Raw genomic sequence first — 26771 nt, 5'->3', positions numbered from 1 at the left:
CAGTTCACTGCACACTTGAAATCAACTCTACGATCAATTCTTCTCTCGGCAATACAGATGTAAGTATTTTGTTTGTATTCTGTTAAAAATACACGATGAAACATTTTTGGTACGTATAATTTATTTTTATTGAACCGATCGTGTGGATTCAATTGAACGATGTACTTTCAAATTATACTGCCGTAATATCGTGCCTTGTAAAAACAAATATGTCTGCGCGAATGAAATTAGGCACCTACACGATCACCAAAACGATTGTTATTCTCTAAAGAAGCCCTCTGACCATGCAAAGTTCACGCTACGGTAGCCAGGCTATATTTACAGCAACCCTTCGCCCACTATCACTGCATCCTGCCGTAGTTGTTGCTAATTATAAGACGACTCTAAACGTCAGAGGACGCGTCGCGTGACAGGGGCGCCGGTTTCGGTTACGATTTACGTCCGTGCGATTTTTCCCCCCTTCTCTTCTTCCTCTTCCTCCTCATCCTTAACCCCTTTTCTTCGCCGCTATTTAGAGGGTTATCCGTCAGCGGCAGGGTTAGGTTACGCGAAGAAGACCGGAGCACGTGTGTATTCCCGAGTCTGTGTAAATCCCATGATTCTTCCACGGACGAAATCCGCGGAGATATGCCGCCTTTCTCCACTCCGCGGCGTAAGCCGTAAGGAGTGAGTAAATAAGTAAGTAAGTAAGTAAGTCGCAATGAGTTTTCTATTTCCGACATATTTCTCTCTCCTCTCTCTGCCGCCGCATCGTGATATCCACCGTTCTCCAGTCGTTGCAGCTCCGATCCACCGATTCTTCACGCCACTTTTTCCACTTTTTCCACTTCGACATTCTTCGCCGCGCAGCTATCCCGCGGCGCGCATACAAACCCTCGACGATGATCCTTCTCTCTTATTTCTTCACTCTCTTCTTGGCTGCCAGCCTCCTCGGCCTCCGAGGAAAGGAGATCTCGAGATATTCGTCGCTTCTCGCTCACTCCGGAGCAACGTAGCCGACGACGACGACGATGACGCTGACGGATGCAACTCCAGACGGCCCGCTCGCGCTCGTTCCGTTTAGTTAATAGTTGGCGACATTTGTTTCGCTCCTTTACCCTCTTTTATTACCTCTCCTCTTCTATCCACAGCATCAAGACACTCTCTATCTCTCTCTCACTCTCTCTCTTCCAGAGCTCGTTATCCGTTGCTGTTTATAATACGGATTTACCCCGTATAACTCGACTCCCTTGTTCAATATTTTTTGCCGCGATATTTAGCCGCACTTATCTTCTTCTTGGAGCTTTCGTTTTGGTAATGCTGTAACAATTTTTTTTCCTCGTTTTTCGTTGTAATATTGTTGTTTCAATATTTACGTTAAATAGCGTATTTTATACCGTTAAATATAGGAACGGCTTGTTTCTTCCTAGAAGAAAATTGGCTCGTTGGATTAATTGATTGATTAATTTTACCAAATTGAGTATAATTGATATGCGCGGTTACCTATTATAAAGAGATAATTGAAAAACAAATGAGAAATTTTATTGCCGGTCAATTACTCTCAGAAATTGAATCAGTCGGGATTGAAAACAATTTGAACGATCAATTTGTATCACTTTTGTTCGAAATACCAGTTCAATTAGTCGCTTGGAATGGCATACGCAAAATACATCGGATTCCCATGTTTGTATGGGTAACAGAATTTCGTAGTGAAAAAGGATAATCTTTGATTCAATCAAACCAAAACGAACATAAAAAAAGAAAAGAAGGAAAAAACGAAATCTGCCATTATAGCATATATGATAGAACTGAGTAGCGATATACCGCAGAGAAATTGATATCAAATACAAAAAAAAATAAATATCTGTGACAAATTATTGTAATAAAGTTTATCGAGCGAACATTATTTATTCTTAAAACACCGCGCATTACGATAGAATGAAAATAATGCACCTTCGGTATATTTTTCCACCTCGTTAAAATTTTCCTGACAACTATGTCTCCGGTGAAGCAAAAACTGGGACGGTGATTCTATGCATCGCTGTAACTTCCTTCTTCAAAAACACGCCATAACATTACTAAATTGGCTTATAGGTAAAAATGTTGTACACTAAGGCATAAAAGGTGGAATACCTTGTTCAATTAACGTGAAAAGTTCCGAGCCAAGGTGGGTGGGTAGAAAAGATAGCTCGATGGCTTCTCGATTTGTCTTGCTCGCGTTGTCCGAATAAATCTGCTAGCTAACAATCCATTACACATCCTCCATCCATCCGTCATTACGCTCGATAATCTTCTGCACCAACGCCCTGGCAAAAAGCTGTAAACTCAATTTTTCCCATTAGCACCGCGGTGTTAAGGAGCAGAAAGGCTCGACGCGGTACATTAGCCTTAACAGCTATGAAATTAAATGAATATTAACAATTTTCTCCTCGTACCCCTTTACTCCCACCTCTTGTTCCTCTGTCCGTTCGTTTGACGCGAGGATGAAAACAACAACAACGACAACGACAACGACGACGCTGATCACTGTTGTACTAACGACAATACGCCCGATTCCATCCCGACAGTACGATTAATTGCTCATTCCATCCCAGCGCCGTTTTTGATAGAGGTTCTGAGCCACTTGTTTGACGTAATAGTTTGACGGACAATCACCGCGGAGCAATCGACTAAATCGACTGTCTAAACAAATGAAAGCTAATGGATCCTACAGCGGCCTCTTCGGACTCGGGCTCTTTCTTCGAGCTGTATATTTTTTCTCTCCTTCTATTTCCCACAAATCCCTCCATGCATGGACACGCGTAGCTTCTGCTTCCACGGTACGTACGAGATGCGCTTCTGTGTTAAAGTGTGCGTGAGGTTGGAGCCTCGCAGGAGATTCTATCGATCCGTGAATCTCGGGTGGATCGGCCTATACGGTAGCGCGACTAATGGTTTTTGACGTTCAAATTTCAGGGAAGGGAAGGAGGAGTGGAGCTCTTCTTCTTCTTCTTCCTCCTCTTCTTCTTCTTCTTAATCTTCTTCTCCTCCTCTCTATCTCTGTCCATCGCTCTATCGGTCCATCCGTCTCGATCTTTCTTCGCGCGTTCACGCGCCTTAGGCCGGGCCACCGCGGGCGTCTTATGGCGAGCTTTTAGCCTTGATATAATAATTGATATTATATTTAGACTCGGGCTGGCGGATCGAGCGGGACGCGTCGGGAACGAGGCTAATAGCTAATAGCTTGTGGATCTCAACAGGGCTTTGAGCGTGGCAACATTAATGGAATATTTTTCACCCACAATCAGATCAAATACTGTAACGAGGGGGTATCGGGACCGCGCTCAACCCATCGTAGCTACCGGTGGTGACGGTGACGGTGGTGGCGGTGGTGGGTTGCTACCCATTCGTCGCGGTTGTACGCGCCTACCCCCCTCCTCCGCCTCTTCCTCCTCTTCTTCCTCTTGCTTTTCCTCTTTCTCCACCTCCCTCATCCATACTCTCAAATGCTTTTAAAATAATGGCCATCAGCGGCGTTCCAGATACCTACGCTTACGTATGCGTTATATTTATTATTATACACTTTGTATGCTTGCGAGCGCCTGATACTTTCATCAAGAATCAAGTACTTTATATGCTCATTTGCGTCTCTGCCAATCGCAGAAAACCGAGCGATTAGAAAAGCTCGTGAAGAAAAAAAGATAACGAGGTGTTAGGTAGGTTCGAACGGAAACAAAGTATGTTACGTTTTTTGTACACGTAGGTATACGGAGAAAGAAGACAGAGATGGAGAGAAAACGACAGCTCTAGAGAAGGAGACAAAAATATCTGACTAAATAACAAAAAGTCACTTAACCCGCGGCAATCTCTCTCCGATTGCCAATTAATTTGCGCCAAGTATAAACGGACCGGCTTTTGTGGTATTGAGGTATGTATAGCGGTGCGAGGAAGAGGGATTGACGGGATGAAGGTAGTGGCGGGAGCGAGAAGGAAGACCAGGAAGGAAAACGACACCGGCTCTTAAATCCTCAGACTCTTTCGGTCTAATCTTAAACCGATGTAGTCACTTAGCTCGGACACTCAACCTGATTGACAAATTCCCCTTAGCGGCAGCAGAAGAAGGAGCAACAGCGAAGCGCCGCGTACAAACGGATACCTATACAACACGTGTACCTTTCGCCTTGTGACACTCGTGGCACGCCATTGAAAATGCTCCAGAGATAATGTACAATTTGGCTAACTGTTTGAAAAGTCCTTTCGTTACCACCCGCGCACCGATTGGCGTAAAGAGCTCCCGTCCTCCGATCCTCTCGTGAATGTGAAACGCACACAACGAGGTGGCTGATATCGATGCACACAACGACTGGTCGAGGAGAATGAGACTTTTGTACGATGCAGCTTATACGTGAGGTACGGCGCGGGAGTTTACCGGCGTCCAACGGACCTCGATAAGCATTCAGATTAGCGTGACGCCTGAAATGTGTTTACGTTTAATTACGCTAAGAGTCTCCATTAGGCTGGCTGGACCGTTGCCAGGCTCGATTCGCCCGGCGAGGACTGAGGAGAGGAGATGAAAGGGTGAGAGAGAGAGAGCGGGGAACACTCGGTGGCGGCTTGTTTCACCGGCCCAGCCTCCTCCTCCTTCTCATCCTCCTCTTCCTCCTCTTCAGGCTGCATCGCGACGAGATGCAGGACCGTCGAACGATCCGGACGTTGGGCTTCACGCGTTTTACAGTGTGTGTAGTGCCTGTGCAACGCACACCGGATTGAAAGAGTGTGGAGTGCCATCACCCCTGAACCCCCCACCACGCAACCCACCCACTTAACACTTTTCCCGTATGTATACTCTCATGACTCGCGGCTCTTGCAACGATATCCCTTCTCGTAATTCACACCCCCTTCCAGTTCTCTCCGCAGTCCACGATCTCCGTCTTCATCTAGCTACGTTTGGATCGCATTTTTTGTGCGGATAATTTGGGCTGAATTCTGTCATCAAGGAGCAAGTTTTGGCGGAACAAACTGACGCGACGGGGTCGTCAAGTTAATCGCGTATTTTTTTATGCCGTGAAACTGTTTGAGACGGTAGTGTAGAATTGTTACGGATTTGTGTTAACGAAGAATTAAGGAAATGTTAATAAAGAAAGTTGGTGGGAAAAAAATAAAAACAAAAGCACGTAAATAATCGTGGTGCGGTGCATATCTACTGACTGGTGGGGTACACATTTCGACGGACTAAAACGAAGTTGGCAGAATTTAAAAGCGCTTTTAGCTTTTAGCTACGCCAAGAGAACGCTTTCACGGATTTCATTCGCTATATACGGAGACATCTCACCGGAGGGGTTGATCGGCGCTGAAGCCAACCTCGGCTGCTCTGCTGCGGGACGCGCGAATGTTAGAACGAGAGGTGACGAGGGGTGGGGAGGAAACAAGAGGAGAGAGGAGAGGAAAAATGAACAAGCGGTCTTGGCAACACTGGTTATTAAGTAACGACGTCGGTGGATGAATATTTAAGACGATCAACAAGTTGGGTGGTTTTTTTTCTTGAACCTAGGTACCGCGCTACTCTTTCACGTCGTTCGTTAGCTAACTTCGCAAACTCGACTCCGCAGTGGGCATAGATTTTTAATATATCTCCGGTGCAAAAATTAATTAGGTACGAACGAACGTACAGTACGACGTACCATAAAAGTTGTTTGTCTGGCTTTCCTTTTATATATAAAAAGCCTCAAGGGTTAAAAGTCGTGGTTAAGCTACTGGGTAGGTCGGGTAGGTTATATTTTTCGAATGGAAGAACATCTGGGGAGGAAGTTTAACTTTAGTGTTCTAGGCCGGACAACTAATCTCTTTAGGCTTGCCCTCGTCGCGATGTCATAAAAAATTGGCAGTCTGCCAGATTAGCCTGAGTGCCTGCTATCATTTGGAGGTTGGTAAATTTCGCAAGAATAATTCCATAACGTTATGAGAACCTGACGTAATGGGAAATATCGAAGAAAGCATCGGATGCAATGAAAAATTACGAATTTATTACATCAATTGGGTATTCAAGTATCATTCATCCTTTCACTTCATATAATAAACCCCTGCTACAAGATCATACTTTGAATCAAATTACGGAGGTTGATTCGCGTACTAAATAATCTTCCTCTACGTTAAACCGCGGATCGAACCTTCTGATTAAAAAAAAAAAACAATTAAAAGAAATTTCACCTTGATCAGAACTCGTTACACCTTTTGATAGTTTGAGGAATAAACTAATCAAAGAAGGAGTGCATCCTTGTTACTTTATACGCACGCTACGCACATGCTCGTCTATTTGTCGAATTGGTTCGTCGATATTCGCGAAGCAAACATACATGTACACTGTTTTTTCTCGGTGTGCAGCCTGTCGCAGGCTGCGGTGCCTCGGGCAAACAAGTTCTCCTCTACTCGTGGTTCCAGAGGCGAGCGAAAGATGGATAGAGAGGGAGCGAAGAAGGGAAGGAGTGAGGTTGAGAGTGAGGAGAGGTGGGGGTGGAGTGTATAAGCTTTTAGCAAAGTGGCTGATTTATCAATGTATTTATTCCGAGATATTGAATTGATTTCGTTAAGTAACGCTCCTTTTTCTTTCCCCCGTTACCAGCTTCAGGGTTGCCGCTGCCACCGTTACCGCTGCTGATGCTGGTGGTGATGCTGGTTGCTAGAATCAAAATTTACACATACGTGAACCTCTATTTACAGCCCTCTCAGCTTAATATATATAGCCCGGATTTAAGTGCTGTCCACCACTTGATGCTTTACTGGACGCAGAGAAGCGACGTTCCAAAGCTCGTCTAGCCGACGTTACGATTATTTTAACTTTTCGACTTTTCCATTATTTTATGCCAGACCGGGGGAACATTGCTGTGTTTTTTTTCTGCTCTTAATCGTTATACCTTCTTCTCTTCGTCACTTGGTATTATTGCAATTGTATTTAAACGAGTACATGTTCACAAATTGCATGATTTTTTTTATGCGCGTTGATTCACAGGTCAAAATTTGTCTCGATCATCGACACTTAAAATTTAAACGCAACGTTTTTTTCGGACCTTGATTACCTTCAAAACCATTTCACAACACCGTGTTTTGCGTACATGTTCACCGAAGGCGCGCTGCCAGCACTGCCGCACCCGACACACACAGAAGCGGTGCAGATATATATCTATGCGCTAGCTATACCGTGCTTCAACTATCCCTTCATCTAAATGCACTCTAATGGACTGCATTAAACAGCGCGAGAGAGGGTGAACGGTAGACGGAGAAAGAGAGAGGGAAGGAAGGAGGGAGAAAAGTGATAGACTAGTGGAAATGTTTTGTCGGTCGTATAAAAGTAGACAACAAGTCAGTTATAAAACGGTTTACTGTCAAAAATATAATACAAGGAAAGAAAACTAAACGGCAAAATCGTATCAAGTATACCGTGTGCAGTAATCAAATGTCATGGCGAAAAGATACTCTCTGCGCTCTGCGTTTCGCTCCAACAACTGTTGCAAAGAAATTCTCCTTCACTGAGGTCTTAAGAGGGGATTTCCTTTTTTTTTTCGCTAAACTTGTCGCTATTCTTCAATTGTCTGGTAAATAAACTATACAACGAATCAATGCGAAATTTGGCATGTGGCTTTGTTTATCTCTTATCTATTCACAAGAAAATTAAATATAATTTTTTCTCAAAAATACCCCTCCCACCCTTCTTGACGCGCGATAATCTCCAGCTGACGCTGTGTACGATTCGGGTCTTCCCATTAATCTTGCACCAAAAACCCAAGAACATTTTACTTTACACACATGTAGTAGTTATCGTTTGACGAAGCAAAAAAGAAAAATTTTTAAAATATCAATTGATCCAAACAATAAATCGGTACTTTTGTTACGAAAAAAGAAAAAAAAAAATTTCGAATTGTAGCTTTTTTTTCAAAATGGAAAAAAGGAAATCCCCCCTTAAATTCAATCCGCGTTTCCGACTGTTATTTTTCGCCCGTGGTTTAAAGATTGCTAATTTACCAGAACCCGAGCGAGTCCAGACTACTCGGGGACACGTAACGTATGCCTACTGCTCGCTTTACATTTCGCAGCTAATATCCGATACGCTGGGAATAATACCGGAGTGAGTAGAACGAGGCTGCAGAATTAAGAACGCATTTGCCAGAGTGTGTTTCAATGTACGGTGTCCAGGGTCGGCTCGGCTCTCCGCGAGTTATAAATATAAATTTTTCGATTCGATGGGATATAGACGTCTACGCCAGTCCGGCACGCGGATATAACCCGCACCTTTACGACGACGAAGCCTGGAAATCTCCCTTGGCGAGGTGTTGCCCTTCGCACACCGAAGATTCGAATCAGGCATCTATCTATCAGCTCGTCGGTAGAACAAGCAGCGGCGGAAAACGTGAAATCTCGAATCTACCGACCGGCAAGCTCGCGCCGCTTGTCCGTCCATTGATTTTATTGCCGCGGAGTAGAGTGTTTGGTTACTATGTTGTAACACGCGCGTTACATTAGTGCATTAGCGAAAGTGCATTAGTGTGAAGTGGTTTTTAATAGAATTAGTTCGCCCGGTCACTGTATAGACAGACGCGGTCTCCCCGGAGCTCGCATCGAGCTTTGCCGATGATGCCAAACCCTGCAGCAGGTCTGTGCAGCTTTCGAAAATCTGAAATCTGATTCGAACTTGACCCGGTGCACGGCGTCTCCCTTCCGAAAACTTGGCCCGTGCACAGAGGAAGAAAACGTAACGCCGTTCGGCTCGTGCGATTCGCCCCCGCGACCGAAATCTATTTTTAACAATGAAGTATACAGGTATATAGGTATGTATCGCATATTTACGTATCGCATTTTCACAAACTATAATAACTGAAATTTTCGGACAAGATCCACGCGATATGAGCTGGCAGCTGCTCTCCGCCAGACGACAGAAGCGCAAGCTTCTGCCAACTTTCAAAATAAAACAGATTATACACTCCAGGCAAAACAAGACTGATGCTTTTTTTCGATGAATTAACCCACACTGTTAAAAATGTTTGTTAGGAATTTACTAAAATTGTAATGGAAGTTTTATCCTCTTAGGGTAGAGTAAATTTACTTTACTTTTTTTAAGTATTCTATGAAGACTAATTTTTTGAACTTACTGTAACATTGCCAAGTATTAGTGCCGTAATTTCAATGAATCTAGTTATGAGATAGTCGAAATCGCACAGTGAAATTAATAGAGAGGCATATTAATTCCTTTTGCTATAATAGATTTTTTATTTTTACAGACTGTAATCGAATTCTTTTGTACATTTATCAAGTGAATTCTGCAGAATGTTTAGTAAATTCCAAATACCGTATAACGAATGTATAGTAAATTTTTAAATATAATACACTTACTACATACCTAATTTAGTAAATTCAAAACACGCTTTCGCCCTTCCCCAACCAAGTTAAGAAAAATCACACAATTTTATTGGAAATTCAATGAGAATGCTTAGTAGTTCACTTTAAAACACGAAATTTATAATTCAGCTACACTTTGGTGTATCAAAGGTGTGGTAAATTTACAAACTCCAGACTCGTACCTGTCTTCACCGGTTTATCAAAATTTTTTTTTTTTCACTCCATGTTTTGATTATCCTATCGAGTTTGCCGCGCAAGGATAGATACCTACATTTATTTTTAAGAAAATTTCACGTTTTCGAATGCACGTTGAATGAAATACACGATTACGTTCAAGCACGTTTCAACATTTGTCTCGTAAAATAGGTGCTCTTGAACGAAACGATTTTTTTCGGAAAAATGTGCCTCACTCCCCGCGTAGATGGAAACTGGACGCTCTTTCGAGACGTCGACATCTCGACACAAGACACTCGTGACTGGGTGTAAAAGACCAGAAAGCAGCGAAACCGAAGATTGATCTTCTCCTGCGGGGCTTGCACGAGGAGTACACGTAACACGAGTTTGTCGGGTCGAGCTGACAAAGCGGTGAATTTAATCGCACTAAATTAATTCCATTTTCTCGTAGCATCGCGGATTCTCTATGTGTTTCGTACTTCATCAGGTCGGCCCAGAGGGGTGGGGGACAGGGATGCGCACCCACCCTTTTCATCTCTCCGCCTTAGAAATCCTCCCCTGCGGGAGTGTGCACGCGGCAGATACACGGACACGTTACCTTCGGGACGTGAACTTGCACACACGTACGTACAGAGACGCGGTGGAATCGGGCTCGCGCCTGTATGTGCTCTCTCGACGGAGCTAGCCTACAAGGAATTGTTAATTGCTCATGCAGCGGCAATTTGCATAAATCAATTTTATATCAGCATTGTGCGCCGGTGCCACTATCTATACCTATACGGGGGAGCTCGCGAGTAAGACGTGGAAATGCATAAGCGCTTTGCAAAACGGTGATTAAGCCGCGAGTTTATATACGTCAAATTCTCACGTCCATTTCGCTCTTATAAATGTATAATATATTATACGATCTGCATCGCACGGCTCGAAATTGCTTGGCTAATAAATATTTAGATTTACATCGAAGGAAGAGTGTATCGTAAAAACTGCGGTCATCCTTCGCCCGAAGGTCAAGATAAGCCGTTAAAAATCGCGTCTTGATCGTAAAAATGGTAAAAACTGTCATATTTCTTGCAAGGCAAATCCTTAATCGAGGTTGTTCGGTTCTTGGATTTCGGTGTCGGAGCTTCGAATGGTTCGAATTTTCGAAAGCTTCCGAGGTGGATCGCGAGTGGTTGGACGAACCACTTTACTGCACCCTTTGCGCTTGGATTGGTCTTTCCCGCGTAATGATATCACCACCGTGAAGCACCTGGACGATGCGGTGCGTCACATTTTGGGGGTGAAACGAGGTCGAAAGGCCAGGTTTCCAACCCAGTGACACACCCTCCAGACCCGCGACGTTCCCACAACAAACCAATGCTATGGTAGCGGTACAGCTGTGGACGTGGAAACTTCAACAAAGCGATTGGATCGCTCCGCAAAATCGCGAGGAATGTAATCCGGAACCAATTACCGAAGTCTTATAAAACGCGAGCCGTTCACCGTTTCAAACCCTCGACCAGTGCCGTGCAGTATTTTTCGAATTGCCCAAAGGGAAGGCGAGCGATCGTCTCCCGATTCCCGATTTTTTAATCACGTCCCGCGCGTCGTCCCGTTTTCTACGTCGTGTGTCGGAGGCTTTAAACTCTGTCGGGTTTCGTTGATACACTATGGTAGAATTCGAAGCGAAGCGACTGCCGCGACAGGAATGCGCTAATGAGATCATTTAGCGGCTCTTCGTCCTCGCGATTCTCTTCGGCCTGTATAAGCTTGACCTTGGGCTTTGCTTGATTTACGCGGACCCTCGTTCTCGGGGCGAGAGTTAGGGCGCTGTCGGGACTCGCCATCATTTTCTTTTCTTTTGCTCTTTTCGCGCCTCGTAATTGGACGATTTCTTAAAACGCTGGCGAAAAATTGGGTAGAAAATTGTTTTCAACGACGCTGGGTGAACCGGGAGTAAAACAGCCGATGATGATGATGTTAGGAGCTTATAGAACTCGGCGACACTCTTTCTCTCTCTCTTTCTCTCTCTCTCTCTCTCTCTCTCTCTTTCTCCGCGCGTTATAAATATATAACAAACGGCCCGAGCTGGCACGGCAGTAATTCCGGCGCTAGATCTAACATTACATGCAGCAACCAACAGAGTCTGCCGAGGATGCTGCTGTTGGTATTGCTGCTGCTGCGTCGCTCTGCGAGGGGGCCGCCCGTGTGTATAATGGTGTATATTTAGTTTTTAGTAGGGCGAATATAAATTTTCTAGTCAGTTAATGTTCCCGTTAGCCGTCTCGGTCTAGGATCTGTTACCCGATGGCCACGTGTAGATGCGGGGGCGTTCAGGTGCTTATTTCGGAAAAAAAAACAACAAAATAACTAAAGAGAAAAAAACAAAACAAAATAAGATGAAAGAAAAAAAAAAAATAAATAACAAAATAAAAACATGAAACGATAATAAGACGAAACCGAAAGTTCGAAGCATGCGAAGAAAAGCATAACTCCTGCTCAGGGCTGTTAAGCTATTTATAGAGTCGCTGGATAATCACTCGTTCTCAAATACATCTTGCTTAAAGTGTGAACTATTTCTTGGACAGGGGTTAGCCGCTTTTTTTAACAGTAATGCGATGTACGTTTGACAGCGAGGCTTGCAATTTCAGGAACAAAGAAACGGGATAGCGATCTAGAATCGCCGGGGGAGGATTGGATGAAGAAAGTTTCCCCCGAAGACGGAAAGGAAGAAGAAGCGAGGAAAAAAAGAGAACAACGACGAGGAGTGACCCTCGAAAATCGAATCGAACCGATTAGTCGTTAAGAGGAATGATTTAGCTAGCAACACGTCGTCATTTTTAGTATCCTCGGGTCGTTAGAGAGTTTAAAGCGTCAAATATCTCTCGTTCACCAAGGCTGAATGAAACCCTTGCAGCCTGCAGTATATACCTATATATAGTTATGTACCGCGCATACATGTATGAATATACACATATACGCTACGCACATACCTATATATCCTACGTTATACGCGCAAGAGGCATAAATTTCCCTCCAAATTTATAATGACAATGACCATAAAAATTGTCACACAATAAAATATATCTGTTGATTATTTATCGCCATCATGAATTCATTATACATGTATAGCAGCAAGCATCCTCGTGCACTCACATGAACGTATTGCGTCCTTAGGGTTCGTTTGCCTAAGGATGGCGTCGGCCAGGTCGCGCCTTACGAGAAGGTGGGAAATTACGGGTGAGGGCAAAGCTATCGGAACTTCGGCGCGTACGACGACGACTGCATCTATATTATACCTATGCATACACGCGAAAGAGAGAGGGACAGAGAGTGAGAGTGAGAGAAAAAGAGAGAAGCAGTGACTCGGGCCGTACAGGCGTGGAACTGCAGGAGGCGTCTCTCTCCCGCTCTCTCTCTCTCTCATATGCAACGCGTTCCAAACTTTACAGCCAATTATTTTATACACCGTTTTATTACACCTACGTCTTGCCGATCCAGAGTTCCCGCCCCTTTTCATTCATTCATCCTTCTCCCGCATTTTTTTCATGCGCGTTAATTTCCCTCCCGTACTCAAGGTACCTCATTCTCTCGTCGAAGCTCCATAATTATCGTCGCACACTGCCGCGCGTTTTGTAGTCAATTTTTTTTTATTTTTGCAACATACAATGCGCGACTGCGTCGAATAGACGAATCGGGGTTGTAAAAGAGGAATAAAGAGAAAGAGGGAAGGTGAAGAGACACTGGGATGCCGATGCGGAGGATCCGCGCGGGAACTCTGGACGAGGCGAGATAGGGAATCCTTGTGTACAGCGATTTTACGAGGAGGTGAAATTTATTGCTGGAATTGCCCGGTGGAATATTAGAAGCTGTAAACAGACTGTATCACCCGATGCTTGAATCCTCAGCCCTACGTCCGCTCGCTCCAACCCCTGTAGGTGGTGGTATGCATATAAGACGCATATTGTACTCTACCTACCCCTGGCGGAAATTGATTTTGCGAAAAGTGTCGTTGTACGCGTGTAACGTGAACAGTATATTAAACGCCTTTCTAACGCCGTGAAAAACGTGCGATTCCGCGTTGATTTGCAGGGCTTCGAATTAATTTAACGATTTTTCAACCCTTCGTTACACAGCGGCATAATGTTATATCTAGGTACGTAGGTATACATAAAAAGATGAAAAAGGGTGAAATTGAGAAAATGATTGGCCGCTAACGAAGTACGGTAATGAATGGTTTACGCGGGTAATTAGCGGGGAGTAAATATTTACTTCCACGAGATATCCGGCGAATTTTTTCCTTTACGACTTTGTGCTTCATCTTCTTCATCTTCCCTACGAGCTGGCAATTACTGCGGATCTTACTCGCTCGCGGATAGAGCGAGAGAGCGAAAGAGCGAGAGAGGAAGGGCAAGATAGAGGGTCAGAGAGAGAGAGGGAGAGAGAGAGAGAGAGAGAGAGAGAGAGAGAGAGAGAGAGAGAGAGAGAGAGAGAGAGAGACCGTCTCACCGCTGAGGAGATTGCATCGTGTATGCATAATAGCCGTGCCCCTCGCACACACACACCTGTCACAGGCACACCACACAGCTCTGCGGTATACACCTTACACACATCCACTTCTAACCGTGCAAAAACAAACACGAATGTATGCGCGCCGAACAATAATTACCAGCTCGTAGATATATTCTCTAGCCAGAGATTAATTCCACAAGTATCGATCACCCCCTGCACGGCCAAGGCTCTGTGTTACGGTTTAAACAAGATACTCCGACGTGGGGATGAATGGCCTTCCGGTTTGTTGATATGCAGGTGTATTGCAATCTGCTAGGGGCGGTAAACTCACCTTTTCAAATCTTATTGAAACGTTGGGGGAATCATTGATTCGGAACTACGATCGGCACTGTCACGCTACTCTTCCATCATGCAGCGTAACAGCGGCGATGGAGGGAAATGAAAATAGATTGAAAAAATAAATAATAAGAAACAAGAAACACAAAGAAAATCGAAAAGTTCGAAAGGGATATCTTTACCTCGGAATCAGACATCCTGCGTTAACCCCGTGTCCGTGTATTAGCTCATGGTTAAGCAGCGTATCTTGTGATTATACGTACGATGTTTTGGGTTCAGGGAACATTTTGATTAAATCAACAATTCCCTGCAGTCTGCAGCCGGTGGGCGTATAGATAGATGATACATTTCTAAACGTACAACTTCCTTTTGCTATTTATATTAAATTTATAATTACAGTTCTCGTTGTTTGTTCCTGCGGCGGTGCAGGTTTTAAGTATAATTTTGTTATTCAAGCGGTCACCTGAGCGTGACAAAACAATCAAGAAATAACGGGTCAGCTCTAGGTGTAACTGTACAACATACGCGGCAGGAAGAGGGATAGAGAGGCAGGGTAGGAGGGGGGCAGAGATGAGCGATGAAAAACAACAATTTGGTAGATAATTTAGGCGTTTTGAAAGTAGGTACGTAGGTGTTATCGGGTTCGCGGATCCGTGAAGAAGAGAGCGCGAATGTTGTTGCGGAGTGATGACGTCACGACAGGACACGTCGCTCACCGGCAAGAATGGCAGGAAGTCGTGAAATGAAATTAGTATATCTACCCGGCTCCATCCCTTCCCTTCCTTTTCCTTCCCCTTCCCCTTCCCCCTCCCTTCTCCTCCCTATTCTCATACACTCGCTGTTAATACAAAGCCCGGACTGCCGGGTGCCTATCCACCCAGCTAGCTACCTAGGTACAATAATTAAACGCGTGGATACTGTTACCTGCATATATGTATATGTATGTATATATATACACACCTGGGTAGATAGCATGAAATATGTGAGCTCGGTACGCGCACCTTCGTCGGACGATATAATTCTCCGATGTTTTTTCATAAATTGCGTCATTAAAATCTGATTGTCTCTGGTCCAACGGCGCGTGAACTTTTCAAAGTACTCATTTTGGGTTAGGAGCGATGCAAAGCTTTGTTGTTGGAGAATTCCTTTCCGGTGAAACAGTCGCTTCAAATGCTGTGAAGCTAGTTCGAATGTTTCTTCAAATACGGGGATACGTATAGATTCTCAACGTTGTTAGAAATATAAATTTGAACTTTTAAACCGACAGTTTCAAATCATGGATTATTGCTATCGACAATGAGACGTGTTGGCCTGCTGGAATTTGAGTTATTTATGCTGTGCATTACCTATTTCACGTCTCAATGGTCTATAAACGTACCTTTTACTTTTACAGCTATGATTGGCTACAAAGTCTGTTCTTCTACTTTTGGAGAGAAATTCTTCTCACGATCAGCGATTTATCAAATTAACCTGATCTTCTATAATCTGCTGAATCACGGTTTTAAACAGTGGTAAAAACGAAACTTCGAAATCAAAGTACACCGTTTGAACAAATTAACTAAATATAATGTTCCAGCAGGGATTAGTGTTATTTGTTACATATTTGTTAGTAAATGTGATAGAAATTTTTGTAATTTTAACATTCAAATTGTCATATCAACATGTAATTCGTCGTTCATCATATTTCTTTTTCACTTGGCAATACATTAAAAAATGGTCAAATCAACCCCGAAAACTTTAATTGACTTGTTGGAATATTTTATTTTAACCGTGTATACTGATCGTTAATTTTTGTAAATCAACGGGCGTTTAAAATGACAAATTCTCATTTCAATTTATTGCTCGCGATCCTGAGAAAAATTCCCTAACTTACACGTTAAAGAAAAACCCTTGTACACAAATTTGATAGATACTTATGGACGATGTGCGGAGGTCAAAATTTTATTACGAAGTACATCTTATTGCACCTGACGGAAAGAAGAATGCAGTGATTCGGCATCGAATCGTTTCATTCACGGTGATTCCCAAAAATGGTAACGCGATCGGCGAATGGACGTCAGCGAAAATAATCATTCCTATACACATTCACGGCTGCATACGTATACGTTGATTCTGTTTGGCCGTGGGCGTGCAAGTGTGGTTAGTTATGTCGATGCGGACGGTGTCTTGTCCGCCCCGTAATAACTGGACGCCATTATAAGAGATCCTGGGGGATACAAGAGTCGGAGGATGCAGAGTCGCATTTGTGTGTCATACCCTGTGCCTGCATAGCCGCATGGTGTTTGTGCGCTGGAGGGACGTGGCGGCGTTCCCTCAATTCTTTCTTCTATCTTATATCTTCTCCTCTCTTTCTCATTTTCTACAACGTTATACCTACTAACGGTCGTTATCACCAGGATACGAATCGCGGTCTGACCGCCGCTGATATTTCTTTGCTTCGTCTTTATTTCCTCGCGCACGGCTTTGATTGATCGTAGCTTCGTATCTCCGTTCCGTTCGTAACTAACCTGTATATGTATACCCTCTCGAGATCGAGCTTCCTTCTTCACCAATTTCAAGGGAACCACGGCGAGTTTCATTTGACAAATGATACCCGAGGTATCGAAGACAAGGGGGAAAAAAAATGTTGCGATTATAAACCGCGATAATACATGTACCTACTCTGTGCAGTGCATTTCACTTCCGAAGATCGCAAGTGCAGGGGACCAATGGAAATATGTGAACACAGATGAGACATCGATCTCTTTCTTTCGTACAGGTCGTCCTCCGACACTATCGGGTTCATTAAATCCTGCTGGACGAGATAAGCGAGCAATCGTCTGCACACGACTCGCAACTTCCTCGTTACCCGTTACGCACGTAATTATTAACCTCGTTTTCAACCTTCGACTTTGAAGACCTGCGTCGGGTATAAGAATGTCCCGATACTTACCGCGAGACGAGAAGAACAACAGGTTTGAAGCTCATATCCGTATATACTTACGTAAATTTTTCTGCAGCACGGTGCAGGGTTTTGCCTTTGGTGTCGGTATCGCGCGCGAGCGAGGAAGCTGTGTGCGTTTTGCCGCGGTTTAATTATGTATTTATTTTTAGCCCTTTGTCAAGCCTACCTTCTCCTGAGTACTTTACCCGGAAAGGAGTTATGCCAATTCCTGGTACACAGCACAGCACAGCAAAGCACAGCGCGCTGCTGATGCCGGTGCCGCGAGCAAGACTGTTAATGAATTTTCACTCTAGTCACTTTATTTGCTCGTTAGTATGTCGAAAAAATTTTCTATGGACAACGATCGCCGAGGCATTTCTTTTTCACTTCTTCTTTTTATCTCTCTTCGTCTCTCTTTTCACAATTTTTATCTCGCTCATCGTTGCGATGTATTATATACCCTCACGCATGTATCAAGGGCTGTGTTATTTCAATTACGCATCCATTAGTTAATTGTTAAAAGGTACCTTCAGCCGCAAGAACCGAGAGAGAGGGAGAGAGAGATGAATTCACTCTGCATAATTGTATAATTTTGAATTGGTAAATCCTTTCAATTCGTTGTTTTAAAAACTTATAGTTAATCTATTAATTAATTCGTTAATTACGATAATTATCGTGCGGCGCGCTTCAGTTTGTTGGACATCTGTCTGTCCCTGATATTACCGTCAAAGTTCATTAGTCGATTTAAAACCGTACCAAATGTCTTCCGAGTGTAGAGTGTAACGACGTGCGAGGATCAGGGATACCGTCCCTCGTCGTAGAGGGAAGATCGTTAGATGCCTAAACCAGGCCAGCTTTCGCCTATCGTCTGTCAAAAATGTGTTTTTAATGATTCCCGAGGGAGTGGCAAGATTGAGACGTTGAATATCCTTTATTTCTTCCAGATGGATACCGGCCAGGCTTTTTTCTAAATGTGAACGAGGACCGTTCGGTCTTACTTCCTGAACGTTAACGACGAGAAACGGCTTTGGTGAGTGAAATGATTCCTGTATTGTACGTAGGTACCTGTGATATACGCGTAATATTGCAAAACGATCGAAATCGAAAACGACGAATACGAGGAAAAAGGAATTGCAATTTCGCGACAAGCTGAGAAACAACGACCAGAGGCATTATAATATCGAGTCCCAAACTATTCCGGGAACTCGTCACTTGATTAACTCCGGAGAGTTAATTAGTTTCTTCGAGCTCGTTGCGAGTCGACGACTCTCTCGTGTCAGACTTCTCGAGCTTTTACCTTCCGCTCCGGTTGGTTGCAGGTTGTTTGGCGATTAATTCGAAACCTCGGACGGACACTTAGATCGGTCGATATCATTCTCGTAATTGTCGATAACTTTCACACAGTACCAATTTGAATGAATTATACTCGTTAATCGAAGAAAACTCTCATTTCTCCTCGGCTACTCTCCTCACTTATACGCTTATTGACCGCAGCTTATATTATTACGTATTATATATTATACCTACCGTTGCAAGTAGAATAATTTACCAGCTCGAGTGAAAAATTTCACAATCCGTTGATTGGCTCGCAGCTATGAATCATAAAAATTGTGTCATTCTCACGATACTCATTCAAAAGGCTCTATAACTTTCTTATTTAATTAATCTCTCTTTTTTACATACACATAAACATATATATATATAGACTCGATTTCTCTCGGCTCCTCCGGTATATCAGTAAAATGCCCATGCACAATATATCCGCACATTGCAGCTGAAGTGCAGTTGAGCATCTCGGAGACATCCGTCAGCCGGAACAGGTGTGCTTTCGTAACTTTTGTTTCAATCACTTTTTTGCCTCGGTACCTTCATTTTTGTTCCTCGATACAGGTATAGGGATTTTATTCGCGCCTCGGCAGCTGTCGACTCCCTTTTCTTTTTCACCTCTCCTCTCCTCTCCTTCTTCCCTCGTGGGCGAGTAATGATCCGGAGGTAATCGCATGTGATGAGATCTCCGAACGCGTTTACGCTAACGTGTTTACATATACCTTATTACGCGTGTAACGCCGAGCCGGACGACAGCAGCGGTTCGACCACAAACCAATCAAAAATCGTATCGGGGTAAAAGTTAAACGTCGAGCATCGGCCGTTGGCTCTCCGGAATTTAACCGCGTTGCAATATGTATGTGCGTAAATACTTGCACGAATCTTTTGCAGAGGTGTTGGTACGCGGACGAATTTCCTTCGCATGTATCAACGAACCGTGGAGAATCGCTGCCAGTATATTTACCTTGCGGTTTCAATTCGATCTTATTTAAATATAAATTACAGTACCGTGCAGACGAGCGAACTTCGACGTTTCTGTAGGTATTAGAGCAGCCCGCGTGTTGCGCGGGTACTTACTGTAGGAAACGAATCGCGGATTCGGATCTTCCTTGTCCTATTTTCTATGCAGCAGGACGGATGCACGATCTTTGGATCTTGTCTCTTGTTTCCGATGCCGCGTGAAAATGATTTTCCTCGTTGAATAAAAATTTCTCGGTTGGATCCGGGCGGCAATATTCCTGCGAATCGTACAGGAATGTAATATCTTACTCTTTGACGCATTTAAGGGGAACTGTGCTTTTACGTTAAAAAGTTTTAAAACTTTCTTTTTAGATATTTCGCGTTTTCGAAATTTTCAATTTCAATCAGCCACAAGTATACGGAACGAATTGACGCAGATTTTACAAAGATTCAATAATATTCGCCAAGAATTTCTAGTGAAAATAATTCTAATTTTGTACAACAATTCAACACCAATTTTCGCCATAGTATTATTTGTTTTTCATACGTGTCATAGTTCAGAAGGAAACCTTGATCATCGCCGAGCGACAATATTTTTGAAAAGTTATTCTAATCCGTTAGTTCCCTCCATACGAGTGTCTGATTTAAATTTAAAATTTTGTAATAACGATATTTCTGTGTAAAAATGTACTCATCTTTTTATGTGTCAAAAAATTACACGTCATTTTCTCAAATGATTTGAAATTTTTCTCCGTAGAAGCTTGCCTGATTTTATCCGAATCAAGCCTAACGTATTCCGTGCAACAATTTCGGTATCCTGTTTCTTTGCAAATTAGATTCTTCGTCGATACAAAAAAAAATGGCCGTTTCTTACCGCGGATCAGTGCGAACAAGTGTGACAAATTTTACTCGAAGGCATTGGCGAACCGATATCCATACCAACTTTATTTTATACCTACCTGACGGTGAAATTTATCCGGGGGATAATTCCGGGAGATGTTGACCGCGCGGATCTTGCGTGGATTCGAGTCACTCGACGGTGTATAAGAGGAACGACAATGGGGGATAAAACGGTTTCTTAGTGCCAGAGGCTGACCCCGTCGCCGCGCCGCTTTCCGCCGCTGATCCCGCCTTCATAGTCGACAAAAAGTTAATTCATTTCGAAGGTTTTTACCTCGATGCGAGAATATTACACCGGGCTAGACAGTGGCTCTCACAATCAGACATACCGCCCGGGAGATCGCCGCGCAATTTGCTCTGTCTATGTGTGTGTACGTGTGTGCGGTTGAAACGAGAAAACGTTTCTATTTTCTTCTATGTTTTTCTTTTTTTTTTTTTTTTTTTTTGGTACCTCTTTTACTTCTTCATTTTTCTCTCATTGTCACGAGAAGAGGAATTAATCGAAAACAAACTGTACGAATTAGCCAAGCTACAGTACCGCGTATTATACTCGGTCTTGTACATGTCTTTATTTGTCGAGAAAGTCACGTTTCAAGTTACATCTATCCCATCTACACGCTTTGTCACGAACAATTTCAACTCTCCAACGATCGCGGCTCGGAGTCGATTGAACAAAAAATCACATCGAACGAATGACTTCTCAATTTCAAACCCGGATGAAACAAAAACTTGATAGAAATAGTTGAAGAAAGACTTTTGATCAAAGACATTGATTGCGGATGGAATGATATATCCTTGCTTAACCTGCAAGCCGCGAGTCACATAGGTTATATTGTGTCGTTGTTCCGCCTTCTATTTCCTACTCTTTTATAAATACTTCAAACTTTGACTGCAGTCACGGCAAGTGTTGTTTAATAATTTTGTTAAATTTGGTTCGTCACAATTGAGCTAATGGTCTCGATTTCTCACTTCATTCGCAACCGATATTCGACACTCGAGTATTTGCTCGAGTCAACAGCCTCTCTACCGGCGTTGGCAAGTCTACGAAACGTTGACAAAAGTTTCACAAAACTTGTGTTTAATTTTCGCTTCGCAAAGCCTTACAGGTGCAACGATCGCAGCGTTTAACAACCTTTCGGTTCGGCAACATCTATATACGAGTATGTGTGTACGCATATATATATATATATATATATTTAGGTACGGGATGTTCACCAACTGCCTATACATATAGGTACGACGGGGCAGGGTGTTACAATAAATTTGAAGAATATTTTATTCAAGCGGTTTCGATCGCTAGTTTTCAATTTGCCGTCCCGTATATATTTCCGGGGGTTATAAGAGCTACCGGGGAAGCGAAACCAGCGAAATGGAGAGGAGGGGGAGAGGAGAGACTCGGCTGCTGGTCAGAAAGATGCAATTTATCAGGACGGTCCATCCGTCTGAAATATACCCCCCCTTACCCTCCCGCGTCTGCCCCCTTCACCCCCTCCGCCAGCCTCGGGCTCGCGAGATGATGAAAAAATAATAATCTCTGGGGGTCAGTCAGTTACAGCGCGGGGGATTGGGGATTCCTCCGAGTTCGAGGGCTCAGGGTTGAGTGGGATTTCCTACCACGGAACTATCCTGTCTTTGAGGAGAAACTTTTTGAATTTAATCAAATAATGCCGCATCGGGTATGTACGTAGGTATGTACATACATACACACATGCCTGGTTGGTATATACTGCGCAATGCAGGTGTGTTCACGTATGTGTCCGTCTGCGTAACCACACACGTCAAACCCCGGAGGTAAGACAGCTGTGATATCTCTAGGACCCAGATAAATATGTATTAGAAATTACAAAATGTGGACTTATAATATAGACTTAGGGAAAAAATATGGAGTAAATAATAACAACTGTTGTCGAGTAGAACAAATTTTATTTCAACTTAATTTATCTTTAGTTTTTTAAGACATACGGATATATTATATGTACATATTTTGTAATTTTTAATACATATTTATCCGAGCTCTAGTGATATCATACTTAGTAATTCTTTCGTTTCGCGTACCTCCCGTTTTATCCATAATGTTGGATTTTGTGTTCGTTTAAGTTTTCCTCGAATTTTCTGTCGATAGATGGAAAATTCAATGTACAATACAAATACGAAAAGTCCCGAAATTACCATTAGATATTTCAGAAATTAATCTAGACAGGAGTTGGATACACTTCGGGTACTAATTAGGTGTCATGGAAAAATCATCGTGTTCAATTTTTTTTCGAACAGAAACTTCGTTAGACTTTTGGCTATTTCTTTTGATTTTTATGAACATTTTTAGCAATTTTTCATACGTTATGTCAACATATTTAACGAGAGACAGCGATTGGTACTAGTCCTTAGTCGAACAGACCACACATTCTAAAGATACAGCCAAGAAACGGTAAAATATTGTCCCATTTTCTCAGCTGCTGATCCTACGATGTTGCGGCTTCATATTTTGAATCCCTTCGAACAAGTGTCAATTAGGGGGGCAAATTTCTGGAACTGAATTGTAAGACAAAAAGTTATACCGGCTTAAAAAATCGCGAAAATCTTAGACCAACAAAGTCCCTTTTGATTTTTGCCAAAATTTTGACCAATTCTAAAGAACGTTGGAACGTGTAGAAATCTTCGATTAGCATGTATGTAATATCAGTTTGAGAGTGATCAGCGAGTTCTATGTCCGTTTGACAGAACCGGATTTTCCGTTCACTTGGATCGAGTATATTCACACTCCAACAGGGTGTACGAACGTAAATACATAAATAAATTGATTGGGTGAGAAATTGGAATACCTTATACATTTGTCGTCTGGGGTACCAGAAGCGGGTTCCGTGCGAGTCGAGCCGAGACGCAGGAAGTATAGAAAGAATTTCGTAGGATAGACGAACGTGTTGCGTGAGAGTGGAATTGAATCGCGACTTACGGTAATGGAAAAAGGTTTACCAATTCAAGTGCCAAAAATTTTACTACCCAACTGGTAATATTGCTGTCGCATGGCTGCCTAGTTTTCACAAAAAAATCACTGTGAAATACGTACCTCTGAATACGCAGCGGAGGGGAATGCCGTATTTAGAAATGGTTCTATTTCAAACTGACACATCCGGAATATTCGCCTCTGCAATTGTCTTTATTTCTAATCAGGCTTATCGTAGGGTAAAAAGGTAGGAGACTTGTCCCTCGCCCGTGATCGTGTACTTTTCGAGAGTGTGTATAACGCCAGGGTTCACTCGTTGAAAGGCCGACTGTGCGCACTCTTCGAGCGGCAAGCAGGTGCGTCGACTCACCACCACTATACGGGGAGGGATTCCGGTCGACAGATGGTGTTACTTCCGGTATATAGATTAAAACTTTATGGGATTTGTTAATTCCATTAGACTCCTCGGCCCCTCCCCCCCTCCGCCGCTACCTCCCACCATCCGCCTCCCCGTAGGCCTAATGGAATATGATAATTGGGCCCTGCGGCGCGAGTCCAGCTGTCGCCTCGCGTGTGTTCTACTTATTACGATAAAGAACTAGAAATAATAACAAAAAAAAAAGAAAAAAAAAGAAAAGAAGACTGAGCCGAAAATGGCCGAGGTCGGATGAAAAACCCGCAGACGGTTCTTCGCTCTCATTCGTGCGTAAAGGTGTACGTATGTAATACCGGTAAGATTCTTTACTGTATTCTGTAATAGTAGGGAAAATCGAAAGTAAAATTTATATCCAACATCGTAGATATTCCGAGGAACGACGCCGCGACGGGTGGACTGGATTTTACAGTTTGCGCACAGCTCAATTCGCCGAGTGTTTTGTGGAATTTTTCATACGGCGTCTCTCTTTTTTTCCCCCCCGTTATTTCTTTCCAGCCCTCCCATGTGGTGTTTCGCCGAGCAATAACACACACACTCCCGATGGATCGAACGGCTCGCCTCGCGTGTATAAGGGAGAACGGTCAGAGGGAGCTTAAGGGGGGCTGGAAGAAATGTTTTCGGGACGGGATTTGCCTGTGCAGGTTCGGGGTTGGGCACCCCTTGACGGAGTATGTGTTACAGGGTAGGTTATTTTAATTACTGTCCAGCGGCCCTCTAAATTAAAGAGCATTGTTCCGGAGTCTAGGGGAAGCGAAACGGAGGAGGGATCACCCTCTTGCAGTGCCTGCCGTACCCACACGCGAGTGAAACGCACACACACACGGAAGTGTGACACGTGTTGTTCAAGCCTGGCGTAGAGCTGCGTACGTACGTTGGTACATACGTATGTACAATGTGAAACGAAACGAGACCTTTGTACGATGCCATCTTTTACCGGGATGGTCCAAAAAGGGGTGGCGCGTTACGTACGTTTGACACTAACCGGGCTGACCACTGTGAATTGTTTCTAAACTGCTACAGATTAAGCCGGGGCTCTGGCGTTCCTCCGCCCTGGCATAGATATTAAACGTAATTTACGCCTCGGCAAAGAATTTTGTAATTGAACCGGCCAGCTGGAGCCGGAGAGGATCGTTTCATTTCGTATTCACCGTTATAAATAGCTGCAGTTTAAGCCGCTGCCCCTGCATTTGCTCACCCGCCTCTCTCCTTACGCGTTATACGTTATACGTTGTAAGTACGTAACACTCGTACACGAGCGAATATCCTGCGGAATAAACATGTGTCGCGGGAGGTTCTTCTCGGTTTTCTATACTCCTTTTTCAAACATCAAAACGGAGCTTCAACTTCCGTCTGTGAAAAACTTCTTCTTTCACTTGTCATCGTTTTGCGCTTACGCGGGGTGTTATCCCTCCCCCACCCCAATGGAAAATTCACCATGCCGGCACGTATTTTAGATGCGGGACTTTCCAAAGCCGCGGCGTGTCCGTTGTGACATTTTAAACACTCGTTTCGTCGGTCAAAGCCGGGGCTCTGTGAAGCCATGGAGTTCGGCGGCCGCATGATTTTCCAACAGGGATTTTCCTGGACCCCGGAGACACCGTTGAGGAGGAAATAAAAACGGAAAGGATTTTGCCTTCGCGTCACGCATGCACTCGGGTAACCCGATCGGGCATCCTGTGAGTAAATTTTGAGCCTGTTTAGCTGCCGCTGATTTGGCCAAAAAATTATACACCCGCTTGATAAAAATATCAGCGTATAACGTATTACGTCGGTTTTAAATTGTACCGGCAACCTCCCCGTCCGGCTAATCCACAAACACTCGGGCCTTTTTCCACTGATTTTGGTCATCGCGTGGTGACTGGGGACGGCTCGTCGGGGGCAGGTAGAGGTCCTCGTAACTACCGATTAAGCTCGTACGTCATTTGTCAGGGTAAATTACTCGGCGAGGGAGAACCCGTCGCTCTTACCCCATAACTCAGCGTCTGATTTATAGCTTCGCCCTTCTCCGGTCTTCTCTTTCTCCCTTCCTCCCTTTCGCCTCCTCTCCTTCCCTCTTCCTTCCGCCCGTTCCCCGACCCGCGACTTGCCCCATTTCCACTCCCCTCGGGACCGCGAATTAACCGTCTTGCGAATATCCTCTCGGTACCGTTTCACCCGCGAAACTAGACCCTCTCAAGGAGGGGGTTGCAATACCGCGGTACATTCGCGAAGATTAGCAATGCAATATTTTCGTATTTATCTGCTTTTAATTGGTGAGTCGATGTGAAAAAAAAAAAATTTTCTTCTATCTATACTGGATAATCAACAGGTAATTAGTCTTTCGTATCGTTTTTCGTTAAACGTGCCCAACTCCGCACGCATTCTGTAGATACTATCGCACTACTGTACTGTGCTACGAGTCGTCACAAATCATTATTTAACATTGTAAACGATAAATAAAAATTTTTGCCATCATGTTTCAATCAATATTCTATGACAATGCAACGTACGTCCAATTTATGACTCATTCAACGATACCCAATGGTGCGGGATGATGTGTTTGGTATCGATGTTGAGGAATCAGTGAAACTGTTTTACAATCGACGCAAATTCATTTGATCTACCATCGCATTACGTAGATACTACGACAGATCGAAGAAAACACAAGTTGGAATTTGATTTTTGAATCTCCATCTCGGCTGAGCGGCTGAGGGAGGAGATTCCCGGCTTCTCGTTTCCTCCTCCCCCCCCCCCCCCCCCTACGTTCTTCTACTCTTCTCTCTCATCCCCTCGACGCGGTGGGCCCGCCTCATTCATTAACTTAACACGATTTATCAATTAGCGTTAGAGTCCGCAATTGATAGCGATTCCGACGCGTCCTACCATCCGTCCCTTTCCCGAGGCTTCTCTCCTCTCAGTCTCCTCCCCCCCCCCCCCCCAAATCACTCTCTCTCTCTTTC

The 26771-nt window shown here is 43.8% G+C and overlaps 1 long non-coding RNA gene across 1 annotated transcript in view; it reads left to right on the top strand.

Annotated features, from left to right (window-relative positions):
* Positions 1-26771, top strand: part of LOC124175106 — a 160092-nt gene that overhangs the window by 61437 nt on the left and 71884 nt on the right. Inside the window, exon 4 of the long non-coding RNA XR_006869099.1 lies at positions 18214-18299. This is a non-coding gene — a long non-coding RNA (uncharacterized LOC124175106). The remainder of the gene's footprint in view (positions 1-18213; positions 18300-26771) is intronic.

Source organism: Neodiprion fabricii, chromosome 2 (genome assembly GCF_021155785.1).
Source record: "Neodiprion fabricii isolate iyNeoFabr1 chromosome 2, iyNeoFabr1.1, whole genome shotgun sequence".
NCBI classification, from domain to species: Eukaryota; Metazoa; Arthropoda; class Insecta; order Hymenoptera; family Diprionidae; genus Neodiprion; species Neodiprion fabricii.
The sequence above is the reverse complement of the archived record's forward strand: the minus strand, read 5'-3'. Positions and strand labels throughout refer to the sequence as shown.